This window comes from Phocoena sinus, chromosome 9 (assembly GCF_008692025.1).
Source record: "Phocoena sinus isolate mPhoSin1 chromosome 9, mPhoSin1.pri, whole genome shotgun sequence".
NCBI classification, from domain to species: Eukaryota; Metazoa; Chordata; class Mammalia; order Artiodactyla; family Phocoenidae; genus Phocoena; species Phocoena sinus.
The window spans coordinates 52,758,372-52,771,152 of NC_045771.1; the positions used below are offsets into that span (position 1 = coordinate 52,758,372).

At 40.2% G+C, this 12,781-nt stretch overlaps 1 long non-coding RNA gene across 1 annotated transcript in view; it reads left to right on the forward strand.

The window, feature by feature from the left end:
• The window catches only part of LOC116759814, a 127,454-nt gene that overhangs the window by 60,327 nt on the left and 54,346 nt on the right, over window positions 1–12,781 (forward strand). The window lies entirely within an intron of this gene.

Genomic DNA, 12,781 nt, shown 5'->3' on the forward strand with positions numbered 1-12,781 from the left:
TCACTGCCGCTGTTGCTTCAGATGTTGCTGCTGATCTCTGGCCAGCGGGGTTTTTAAAGCGTTTTCCCCAAACCCCTTGGGATATGTGCATCCCAGGAAGATTGAGGCTTGAAGAGGCTGAGGAGGACCCCTTTCCCAAGGAGCCAGAAGGGCCGCTCTGAAGAGCTGAGAAAACACCACCTGATTTAGGCACCTAGGCATTTCCCCCTGTGCCATAGTGTCAATTCAGAGGTGACATCTTTCCCCTGTGCCTGGAAACCCTCTTTTTTTTTTTTTTTTTTTTTTTTCCAGGGAGGGGTTCATAGCCTGGATGATCTTGAATTTGGAGGTCCTAATTTCGGTAGATTAAATGGCTCAAAAGAAACAAACCAAGTGAAAGAGAGGGATGATGATACCTTAATACACAATAATATATATTGGACTGATAGTTTTTCTACTTAGGAAGAGCTCAAAAAACACAGCCATGGTGGTTTAAGATTTAACTAACCATGATAATCTGTGGGACAGAGCACTCCTGCACTCCCATGCTCTGTGGTCTAGAGCCCAGAGTTTTCCCAGTCTGTCTCTCACCCAGTCACCTGGTCTTAATGGCATGCTTGCCAAGGCCCAGATGTTCAGCCATGTGGGGGTCCTGTTCCCTGCACGTTTGAGCCAAACCCCCTTTTGCCTGGATTGCAACTCTCCCCAGAGCATCTCATGGAGTCAGCTCAGATCCCATGTCTTCCAAGAGGTCTTCTCTGAGCCACTTGTTACAATTAATCTTTTCTTTATCCATACAGTGTAGTTCATTCTTCTACTACAGAAGTTAGAATAATTTGTCTCTTAAGAAAGTTATTGTGTATCTCCTCTCCTGGTCTGCAAGCTTCGAGGACTGATACCCTATCCTTTTCAGCCTGGAATTCTCCACCACACCTAGCACAGTAGTTGGCATATAATAAGGTACTCAATATTTCTTGCACTCATTAATAAATCTACTGCCAATTGTTATATTTTGTAAAAAGTTCATCTGGTAGTATTCTTTGGGCAAGGAAGAACTTAAAAAGGTATTCGTTGCTTTTATAGCATCTAATTTTTCCAGTTTGAAGACTCACAGGGTGCGAGAAGGGGTGTAACTAGGAAAGAAGGCTTCCTGCTGTGTCTCTAAGAGGCCTCACGGTTGATCAACACAGTTCCTGTGACTTGCCCCTGGTCCAGCATCTGCAGGGCTTGTGGGCACAGAAACTTGATGCTTAGCACACTGAACCTGGTACGTACAACTAGAATGCTGATTTGTTAGTTATCAATGGAGTAAAAAGCATAGTTACTGTGAACTATGGTTGCTGAGGGCACCAGGCATTCTGGCCACCACATGCTTTCCCAGTAGGCACATCCTGTGGAAGCCATTTTACGTAGAAGGCTGCTCCATAAACAGGGGAGTGAGTTATAAGGTTGTAAGGTTGCTGGCATCTAGCCGTCCACCGTTCACACCATGGTGACATATTTGCCACCAGAAGCAGACAGCTGATGTCTGTGGACCAGGTTACCCTGGTTTCTGGGTAGTGTTTGGATCCGTTATGAGTTGACAAAATGGAAAATCATATTCCCAAATGCAGCCTCCAACTAATAACAGAATCATTTCTTTATGAACTTTTAAGATAGACAAAAATTTTTAAACCTGATTTTTATTAGAGGCAGATATATTTCAGTTATGTAAGCTCTTTTCTTTGCCAAAGGCAACTAGAGTCCCAAAAAGGGAAGATTAAAATTAATGGAATATGAAAGATAGAAAAAAAATTGTCTTTATTAGTACCAAACTTAAGAGGTAATTGACTTATTTATCTTGTGGTTTAAGAATTGATTTTTCCCTTGGTCCTAGGAGGGACACACAATTCATAACTTTCCCAGTCTTTCCTTAAACCTTTACTGTAGGGGAAAATTAAGCTTTCAAAGACACCAGCCTCCAGAATAAGCAAGGATTTTCCCTTGGCAGGATTCACTCTCCTTCCTGAAGCCTTATCATTGGAACTCCAGATAAGCCTTCCCAGATGTTGCACACCATCAAAGAGGTCGTGTTCAGAGGATTTCCACATGGACTGTGCCCTGAGTCTTTCCAGCTACATCCTCTCTTGCCAGCCTGCTACCTTCATTTCTCCATATGGTAGAACTTAGGAAAATCGACCTAGAGCCAGGGTTCATTAAGTGTTAAGTGATTGGATAAAAGTGTGCCTTTAACATCTTGTATCTCCTTTTTTTCTGTCATTTTCCTCCTCTCCAGGGAACCTTTTCTGTACAGTCCCAGGTCTTGCTCCCTTGGCCCTCACAGTGCACCACATATTTTTATGGGGTGGGGCTTTTAACACGTGCTGGCTCTGGAGGTTACTGACTTGATAGCCTATAACTAGCATGTATTGGGGAAACTTTCACTGACTAAAGATTTACCCTGCAGTTATTTTTTAGGGGAAAGAAATTGGGGAACCCCTAGAGATGTCTCTGCCTACTCAGAGAAATGAGTCTCTAAAGGTGTGGATTTCAGGTACTCTGAGCCATAGTTTTGAACATGCATATATGAATGTTTTTGGTTTTTTTGTTTGCCCAGCATCCAGGGCCAGGAGGAGGGTGAGGTGAGTGAGGGGCACACAGTTTGAGGAGAAGCTCACTGTCAAAACCAAACTTTCATGAATCAGAAAATGCGTGCCTCTTTAAATTTTGCCCTGTTGGTGCTTCACTGACCTCCTCTTGTCCTAGCCTTGCAGGATCCATTTCCTTTCTGCTAATCATAGCCCTATTTTTCTTTGAGAAACACCCTTGCACAATCCTTGTGGTCCAGGTGGAAGTGGCAGCACTGCTGGGGTTTCAGGAGTAGACCCATGACTTAGGCCTGGCCAATCAAAGCACACAACTTTGTCCACAGTGATTGGCTCAGTGATGACATGTGGCCTGAGCTGGGCCAATAGCAATCTTTCCAGGAACAACGCATACTCTTTCCAGAGGGTTGTTGAGCTGCTGGAATGTGGCTGTGAGGAGAAAGTGAACCTGAGAAAGAAGCCACTTCAAGGGAAAGGAGAGCAAAGAGATGGGAAGAGACAGATTTCTGAAACTGTTGGAACTCCATACCTGAAGAGAACTCTATACCCCGGGCTTTTAAGTTATGAGAGTCCATATTTGTATGGTCTGTTTTTTGTATAGTCCTGCCTGATAAAATGGGATTGGGTAGGATGAGAAGGGCACCTGATCAGTCTTGGTTCTCCAGTCATACTGCCTGCTTAAGGTACCTTCATCACACAAAGGGATGACATTTGTTGTTCGGAAAAAGAACACAAGAAACAAAAAATCCCTGAGTTTTCTTGTAGCGTATCTGGGACGTAGGTAAATAATCAATCTCTGCGGCTGAAGCTTCTCAGCTACTTCCTGGTAGACTTGAAATTTAATTTCTTTTCCCAGCAAACTTCTTTTTCCACTTCTTTCCTGCTTTGCCTGGAGGTGGGCTAATTGAGCCACTCACCTCATATGCCCCTGAACTGTAAAACTGTAAGGGGTACAGTAAAGAAACACAGGCCATGGACCTGGCTTTAACCTATTTTTAGGATTCCTGCCAACACACAGCAGGAAGCAAAACCAAACAACATTTTGCCACCCAACTGTACCCAAAAAAAGTCCTGATGGGAAAATATGCCAGACACTAACAATAGTGGAGACTAGGCTAGGAGATGATGTCAGGAATGACAATAAAGAATTTAAAAATAAAACATGCCCTAAAGAAACTCTCACTAGAAATTCAAGAGAAGGTAAAAGTGGAAGAGTTGAGTGTGTGAGGTAAGTAAATAGTTATATTTTTAAAAATCCCTGACTACAGGTGAGGGGAGCTACTTCTGGGAATTGGAAATGGGCAAGAAGTCCCCGTCCTCTTTATCTAGTTCTCTGATTCTCCAGGTCACAAAGTCTGTGCTAATGTTGGAGATTCCCAGGCCACTGGCAGGGCTATGAACTGATCATCCCCATTCGAAATCTGGATGTGACCCAAGCCTCACCTGCTGACCCCAGAGGAGGTCACTTAGCTATGATGTTATCAAAGAACAAGATGTTCAAAATAGCTTGAAGAGATGGAGAAACGTTTAAGTTGAGTTAATGTTTTGATAAACGCCACTGTTATTAACAGAGATACTCTATTGGTAATCCTGAAAGTGAAGATAAGCCATCTCAGCTTCACCCCAGCCTCCTGGTAGACACGCTGACTTATCAGGCTGCTGAAAGAGCTACGATTCAACAGTGGGTTACTGTTAGTACTTCAGGTGTTATTGGTAAAGGCAATTCCAGCCCAGCCAATCTACGCTTGGTGCCAGTAAAGGAAGGTTAGTTGGATTTTCAATTGCTAAAGAGGAGAAAAAAATTAGAGTGCGTGTAGCTTCACGCACTGTCCTGTTCACCTTCAAACAGAATTAGCAATGAGCAGATCATAGGAGGAAAAGAAAAGGACAAGAAGAATGAAAATATTAGGCATATGTTTATTTCTGCATAATTTTGACTGTAAAGGTTAATTGCTTCTAAGAGTTATTTTTCTTGGGATAACTAAAACTTTATCATGCTGGTAGGGCAATACCAAATCTAGGTGATTTATTTTATATTCACAGATTATTTGCTAAACCATTGATTTAACTACTATAGATTATTTTGGGTTATATAAAACAACTTCATTTTAAAGAATTAGTTAAAATATTTGACAAAATGATGCACAGGTGCAAAATTCAAGATGTGAAAGGTGTACTTGAAAAAGCATCTTTCCCCAGACAATGAGTTTTCCTGCCTGGAGGCAACCATGTTGATGATTTATGGGCTCCTTTCACAGACAGACTGTGCATATAAAAGCACACATACTTATTCTTAAAAAAGACAAGTGCAGCCTACTAGTCACATTCTTCTACATCCTGCTTTTTTCACTTACTGTAACTCAGAGATCATTCAGAAAAGAGCAGTCAAGGCAGTTCTACTTGAAATTACACACATACAGGCCCAGCTCCCTTCCCTTGCTGCTCCTTTCTTTGTGTTATTTCTATAGCACTCATTACTTTGTAACACACTGTACTTGAATTACTTATTATGCTTATTGTTTGCCTTTCCCCTGGAATGCAAGTGCAGTGAGCACAAAGAATTCTTGTGTAATTTGTGCTTTGTTGTATATGTAATACCTAGAAGGTGACTAGTGCATAATAGGGTCTCAATAAAGGCATAATGGACTGGTCTAGATTTTTTTTTTTTTTTTTTTTTTTTGCGGTATGCGGGCCTCTCGCTGCTGTGGCCTCTCCCGTTGCGGAGCACAGGCTCCGGACGCGCAGGCTCAGCGGCCATGGCTCACGGGCCCAGCGGCTCCGCGGCATGTGGGATCTTCCCGGACCGGGGCACGAACCCGTGTCCCCTGCATGGACAGGCGGACTCTCAAACACTGCACCACCAGGGAAGCCCTGTTTTTTCAAATATTGTTTGAACTATTTCAACAAATATTGATGAATGGATGAGTGAATAGTTTAAAGGGAAAATGATGGACTGATAGAAACCTGTAAAAGAGGGGATGGAGAGAATTTAGATCTTTGAAATCATTCATGTCAAAAGCATTGGTGAGATTAAACCTGTGCTTCAGCAGCTAAGGTGAATACTCAAGTAACTGCCTCTGCTGATTGCCAAACATTTTGTGCTAAAGTTGTTCAGAAAAGGCCAGATGCCTCCGACTGGTTTATCTCTTGCTATTCCCAGGGTTCTGCTTTTTTTCAGACCTTTTTTCATCTATAATCTTTTCATTTAATTACTTCTTTCCCAACTCCATATCTCCTATGTCTGCAATAGCATTTTATGAAAATATAATAGAGTTCTTGGACCTTTTTTTGGTAAGTGTCTCTGTAGTGAGATATTGCTTGCTAAGTCCCAGGAGTTACAGTTGTCAATAGGCTGTGGAATGATGTCCAGGATTCATTATATGACAAGGAATGGAGACCACACACCTCTTCACATTTTGGAAATGCACAGCAGCCACTGAAAGAGTTTTGATTTCTCAGAAATGTCATCTGTGTTTTTATGTAATAATTGAGGAAAAAGAGATGTGGACATTTGCTTTCAGTTGGCCTAAGTAAAAAATATTTTTATCATTGAAAAAAGGAAGTGGAGAAAAACAAAGTAAATGACTTACTCTCCTAGTCCCCTTTAGATATCTAATTTGGTTGCACTAGTGGCCATTTGGGAATATTCTTAATTTGTGTTTTCTTGAATTTTATAAAGCAGTGATAGATATTGTACATGAAAAATGCCACAAGAGAAAGAATCTTTAGAGGCAGTGGGGAGGTAGGTTATAATTTTTTACATCATTCAAATGTGAATTATATAAAACCCTAAATCAGAACTATTTTAACATTGAACTTTAAACCCAATGCCATTCATAACTTGATAGCTATCCCCCAAGAAGATCATTTATAAGCAAGAGAAGTATTTTAGTTGAACACTAGAAATTTAAATAGAGAAGTTTGTAAAATCTCATCAAAATCCACTTGCTAGAAATAAAAGCTTATTATTTATTATTATTATTACTATTGTTAGTATCATCCGTTGATCCACTCTTCCTCTTTAAAGAATAAAGCATCATTTGACCAGAGGGAGGGAAACCAAGTAAAGGACACCTGAGAAAACCAAACTAATTCAGTCAAGTTCATGGACTTCAATTGTAGGCGTGCTTTTAAGACCCTCACTCAAGGATGTTTTAGTTAATTCTGAGAAGTCCAGTTTTCAGGCTGCTATGCCTGAAAGGAACAAAGGAAGAGACAGGAAAACTTAAAAAAAAAAAAACCTCTAAAAAGCAGACTCAAGGACTCCAAATACAAGTGTCAGGAATAATTTATTGCAGGGGCAAAACAATTGGGAAATACTGAGGGAATTATAATATACGTCATAATTAATCTTATGTTGATAACCTATTATGACCAGAAAAAATATGTTTGGCCTACTCCAATAATACAAGGAATTGCATAAAAACCATCTTAATGGCATTTCTATCCAAAATGTTTGTAATAAAAAATTTAAGGTTAGTTTTTGATATTGATCCGCCCTCCTACCTTAGATACCACTTATGTAGTCACCACTTCCACCTTTTCATTACTAACAACTGCCACACTTTCACTTCAGACATCTCATTTTCTGATCATTACCTCTTGTCCATCCAGTTCACTTACCCTGTTTATCCCACTCTTGCAAGTTTCTAGCTTCATCAGTACCTCCAGTCCTCTGCCCTCATCATTAATTTTTTTATATTCATCAGTTGTTGTTGCTTCCCCTATCTTTTCACTTAACCTTCTTACCCAGCTGAGATTTCATGTACTACTGTGATCATTTTCTTGCAAAAGCGTCCTGATTCCCTTGGCCATCTCTTTGTCCACTTTCCTTGCCTGGCAAACATCAGCCTTGGTTTCACCCAACTAACTGCCCACTATGCACCTCCAAGCAGCTAAACGTTGCTGGAGAAAATCCAGCAGTTTCTGCCGGCTAGAGTCATTTCAAAACCATGACCATACGTGGCAAGGGCACACTAACTTAAGTGCCATCCTACTATACCTGCCAAACATATTCAATTTCTAACTCTCTGAAATGACACCTTAAACCTCTATGTCCCTTCCTGCCCCTGCCACTCACATGTTATGATCTCACTCTAATTCTAAGAGTCCATCATATTCATACTTGACTCTGCCACATCTCTTTGCCCCTCTCTAAGGTCATTCCCTCCAGATATACTCTGGATCCCACTTCGTGCTACCTTGATGAAGACTTCACTCCTCTAACTATCCTCTTCTTTCTCCTAGTCATCAGTTTATCTCTCTCCACTGGCTCATATCTGACACCATTCAGGTAATGACTTAATACACCAACCTTAAGCATTTGTTCTTTTCTCAGGATGCTTGCTTGTTGTAGTTTCTATCACTTCTGCTTGGAAAGGTCTTTTCTCAGATCTACAAACGACGGCCTCATTATTCTGGTCTCAGCTCAGCTTCTTAACCTTTGAGGATGTTCTTAGCTCAAAGTAGCTCTCCCATCCACCACCTTTCAGGCGGGCAGAGTATGTCACATTACACAATTGTATTTTCTTCATGGTACATATTATTTCATTTTTTAATCACTGTGTTTATGTATTTCTTTTCCCACTGGGGTGTAAGCTTATTGAGGGCAGGGACTGCCTCTTCTTCATTACCGTCTTACTGTGTTACTGGAGAACAGTGCCTGGCACAGCATAGATGCGAGATAAATACCGACCGATGGATTGACTGACAAACAAGACATTGTTCCCCGGCAACGCTCACTAAAAGACGTATTACTGTATTTATTCCTTCCAACAAACCTATTTCTGGAAGGCTAGTGAATAACAATAAGAATATAAACACCACTACTAGTAAAAATGCTTATCTAGCACTCTCTACGTGCCAGATACTCTTCTGGATGCTTTCCAAATATTAACTTATTTAAATCTCACAACACCCCTCTGAAACATGTGCAACTATTACCCCCATTTTACAAATGGGGAAACTGAGGTACCGAGAGCACCAGCACAATTAAGGGCTGTCCAAACTCAGGTTTTATTGTCGCTTCAGTGGGAAAAATATTCAGCAGTGTTTAATATGAATCCCTTCAGATAATCACCTCTGTAGGTGGTCATTTCCATAAGAAGGAACTGTCATTTAGTATAAAGTATTAGGAAATCTTGTAGCTACCACTGATCACTGATTATACACTAGGAACAGACTATGTATTACGGGAGATACCAAAGAAGAATAAAACAAGGTCCTTTCTACAAAGACTGGGGTAATCTATTTAGTAAGTCTAAGGACTGTACATCTACAAAGAACTGTATAATATCATTAAACAAAATGAACAAATTGATAAAATACACCTTTGCATGCATACTTCTAATTTTTAGATGATAACATGCTTTCTATTTTGAAGACATGGAAAATATTTATTAAGTTAGATATGTGGATAAAGGCCACATCACCATACCTTGGCACCAACTTCCCAAATCTTAGGATATATAAAGAGTGTTGGAGCTAAAAGAACTTTCATATTTCACATCAGACAGTCTCCGCTCTTTGAAAACTATGACTGCCAGTATTAGTTGGTTTACCTAGTTCAGATACTACTTTTCTTTGTACTACATTGAGTCTTTTTTCCCACTAATTTCAGACTTTGTGTAAACATAAAACTTTAGGTGAGTAAAGTTGGCTATGTACCACTAGATGAACTATGAACTTTTAAAAAAAAAAACTCACAAAGAGGTAATTTAAGGACCAACATAGACAGCATATCTTAAACAATCCAGTCATAGCTCCTGCTTGGGTTGGGTGATAGCCTATTTCACTGAAGAACTGAGAATATCCTTAGGCAACAGTGACTAAGGGGCCATGTCTCTTCATCCTGTTTTTATATCCTACACTGGCCCACACCCTCCAGGGCCAGCCTGGGTACAGCTCGTTTCAGAGATGATTGCCGGGAGTTCCTGGTTTGTGTCTATAATTTCTCAAAGTTAAGTCCCTAAAATATCTTAACGTTCTGTCTAAACTACCCAGTCTGCACTAACTGTATTTCAATTCTGTAGACCCATATCCTCCCTGTGTTTACTGCACACATCTGTAATCCTAGGAATTTATGATGTGCAGTTTTTAAAAGAAATATAGAAGTATCCACTAATACTTGCTGTAAGGAAAAAAATGCTTTATGTTTTGTATTGCCTCTGATCATCTTTTATCAAAAGCCTCTGTATCAGGCTTCCCTGGTGGCGCAGTGGTTGAGAATCTGCCTGCCAATGCAGGGGACACGGGTTCGAGCCCTGGTCTGGGAAGATCCCACATGCCGCCGAGCGGCTGGGCCCGTGAGTCACAGCTACTGAGCCTGCGCGTCTGGAGCCTGTGCTCCGCAACAAGAGAGGCCGCAACAGTGAGAGGCCCGCACACCGCGATGAAGAGTGGCCCCCGCTCGCCGCAACTAGAGAAAGCCCTCACACAGAAATGAAGACCCAACACAGCCAAAATAAATAAATAAATTTATTTTTTAAAAAAGCCTCTGTACCTAGAATGTGTGGAATTTTAGGCTGCTTCAGTGTAGTAGATTGAATTGTTCCCCCCACCCCAAGAGATATATCCCAGTCCTCACACCCAGTATCTGTGAATGTGACCTTATTTGAAAATAGGGTCTTTGTGGATGTAGTTAGTTAAGGATCTTGAGAGGAGATCAATCTGGATTTAGGGTGGGCTTTAAATCTAATAACTGGTGTCCTTATAGGAGAAAGGAGAGACTAGAGACACAAAGACACAGAGAGGAGAAAGGCAGGTGAAGACAGAAGTAGATAGTAGTTATGCGGTCCCAAGCCAAGGAAGGCCAAAGGTTGCTAGCAGCCACAGAACGTGAGAGGGACACGGAACAGATTCTCCCTCAGAGCCTCCAGAGGGAGCGAACCCTGCCAACACCTTGATTTTCTTCTTCTGGCCTCTGGAAGTGTGAAGGAATACATTTCTGTTGTTTTAAGCCCCCAGTTTTGTGGTAATTTGTTCTGGCAGCTCTAGGAAACTAATACATTTGGTTTTAGGTGGGCAAATAATAAACTCAGGATTGGGTAATGCCATGAAGATCCCTGCCTATTACTGATTATTGCTTCCCTTAGGGTTCTTTTCTGTCTCATATATCATCAAATGCCCAATTTGGCTCTAGTACCTGGGTTAGGAGCTGTTTCTCCCAACCTTTACAGTAAAGGCAACCCAATACTAGCAACAATCAACCTACCAACTAAACAAAAAAAAAGCTGTACTTCTGTGGTTTTGCTTTTTAAGTTTTTCATGTGTGTTTTACATATGCTCTTATTAGAAAATTCCAGTGATATTTTTATTAATATTTTAATGAACAATGCCTAACTTAGAATTTCGGTGAATTAAGTCTTTCTTCTGGTAGAATTTTAATCTAAATATTGCAGAGAGAAAGGTACTTTAGCAATGTGATCTTAGATACTTATGACTGTCATTTGCACATTATGGATTTTCAGGATACTTCTTCAGGGCCCTTCTGGGAGCCAGGTTAGTGGTAAAGTGGATTTCTTGGACCTTGCTTCTCAGAGTGTATCAGAGATTCTCCACATCCATGTATGTAGTTTAATCTTTCCCATGCATGCTGGTAGCCTTCACAGTTCTATGTCTGGCCTCTCTGATCACTCAGTGAAGTCTTAGTAGTCGTAGGATTTAAAAACTTAATTTAGTTAATAATCACAGTTGGTGAACACCAATTGTATTTGTACTATTTTTGTTTTTTAATTTAATTTACTTTTTTATACAGCAGGTCCTTATTAGTCATCAATTTTATACACATCAGTGTATACATGTCAATCCCAATCACCCAATTCATCACACCACCATCCCCACCCCACTGCTGCTTTCCCCGCTTGGCGTCCATACGTTTGTTCTCTACATCTTTGTCTCAACTTCTGCCCTGCAAACCGGTTCATCTGTACCATTTTTCTAGGTTCCACATACATACGTTAATATACGATATTTGTTTTTCTCTTTCTGACTTACTTCACTCTGTATGACAGTCTCTAGATCCATCCACGTCTCTACAAATAACCCAATTTCATTCCTTTCTATGGCTGAGTAATATTCCATTGTATATATGTACCACATCTTCTTTATCCATTCGTCTGTCGATGGGCATTTAGGTTGCTTCCATGAGCTGGCTGTTGTAAATAGTGCTGCAGTGAACACTGGGGTGCATGTGTCTTTTTGAATTATGGTTTTCTCAGGGTATATGCCCAGTAGTGGGATTGCTGGGTCATATGGTAATTCTATTTTTAGTTTTTTAAGGAACCTCCATAGTGGCTGTATCAATTTACATTCCCACCAGCAGTGCAAGAGGGTTCCCTTTTCTCCACAGCCTCTCCAGCATTTGTTGTTTGTAGATTTTCTGATGATGCCCATTCTAACTGGTGTGAGGTGATACCTCATTGTAGTTCTGATTTGCATTTCTCTAATAATTAGTGATGTTGAGCAGCTTTTCATGTGCTTCTTGGCCATCTGTATGTCTTCTTTGGAGAAATGTCTATTTAGGTCTTCTGCCCATTTTTGGATTGGGTTGTTTGTTTCTTTAATATTGAGCTGCATGAGCTGTTTATATACTTTGGAGATTAATCCTTTGTCCATTGTATTTGTACTATTTGTGAAAGGGACAACCAGGGGTTCTTAACCCGGATTCTATAATTTTAGGTTCATAGCAAACCTGCTTTATTTATAGTAAGCTCAAACTGAGACTTAGAATTTCTTTCAATTATGAATTTAGGTTCCAAACCATGGGGCCAAGGAATGCTACACTGTGTTACTATATACCTGTGATTCTGTCACAGTAGAAATGATTAATATTTTTGCATTTCCTTACACATTATAGTATTTCTGAAATGTTCATGCTAATTACTATATTGGAATTATAGTACTTATTAGCTCCACAACAATGCTGTTATTTAATATATTAATAAAGAAGTTGTATATTACCATATCACAACATTTTCTTTTAATATTTTGATAGTTATGTTTCAATTGCTTTTCAATTATAATTCGATTTCTGTTGCTTTTGTAAACCTGTTTCATTTTAAGCATTTACAAATTTTCTTCTGGGAGGAGTTCATAGGCTTCACCAGACTGTAAAAGAGACATCAATGGCACAGAAAATTTTAAGAACCCCTGCATTAGCTCTTAGAAAGAAAGACAACTGAGGTCTGAGGTCACTAAATCATTTGCTTCCTCAGAAA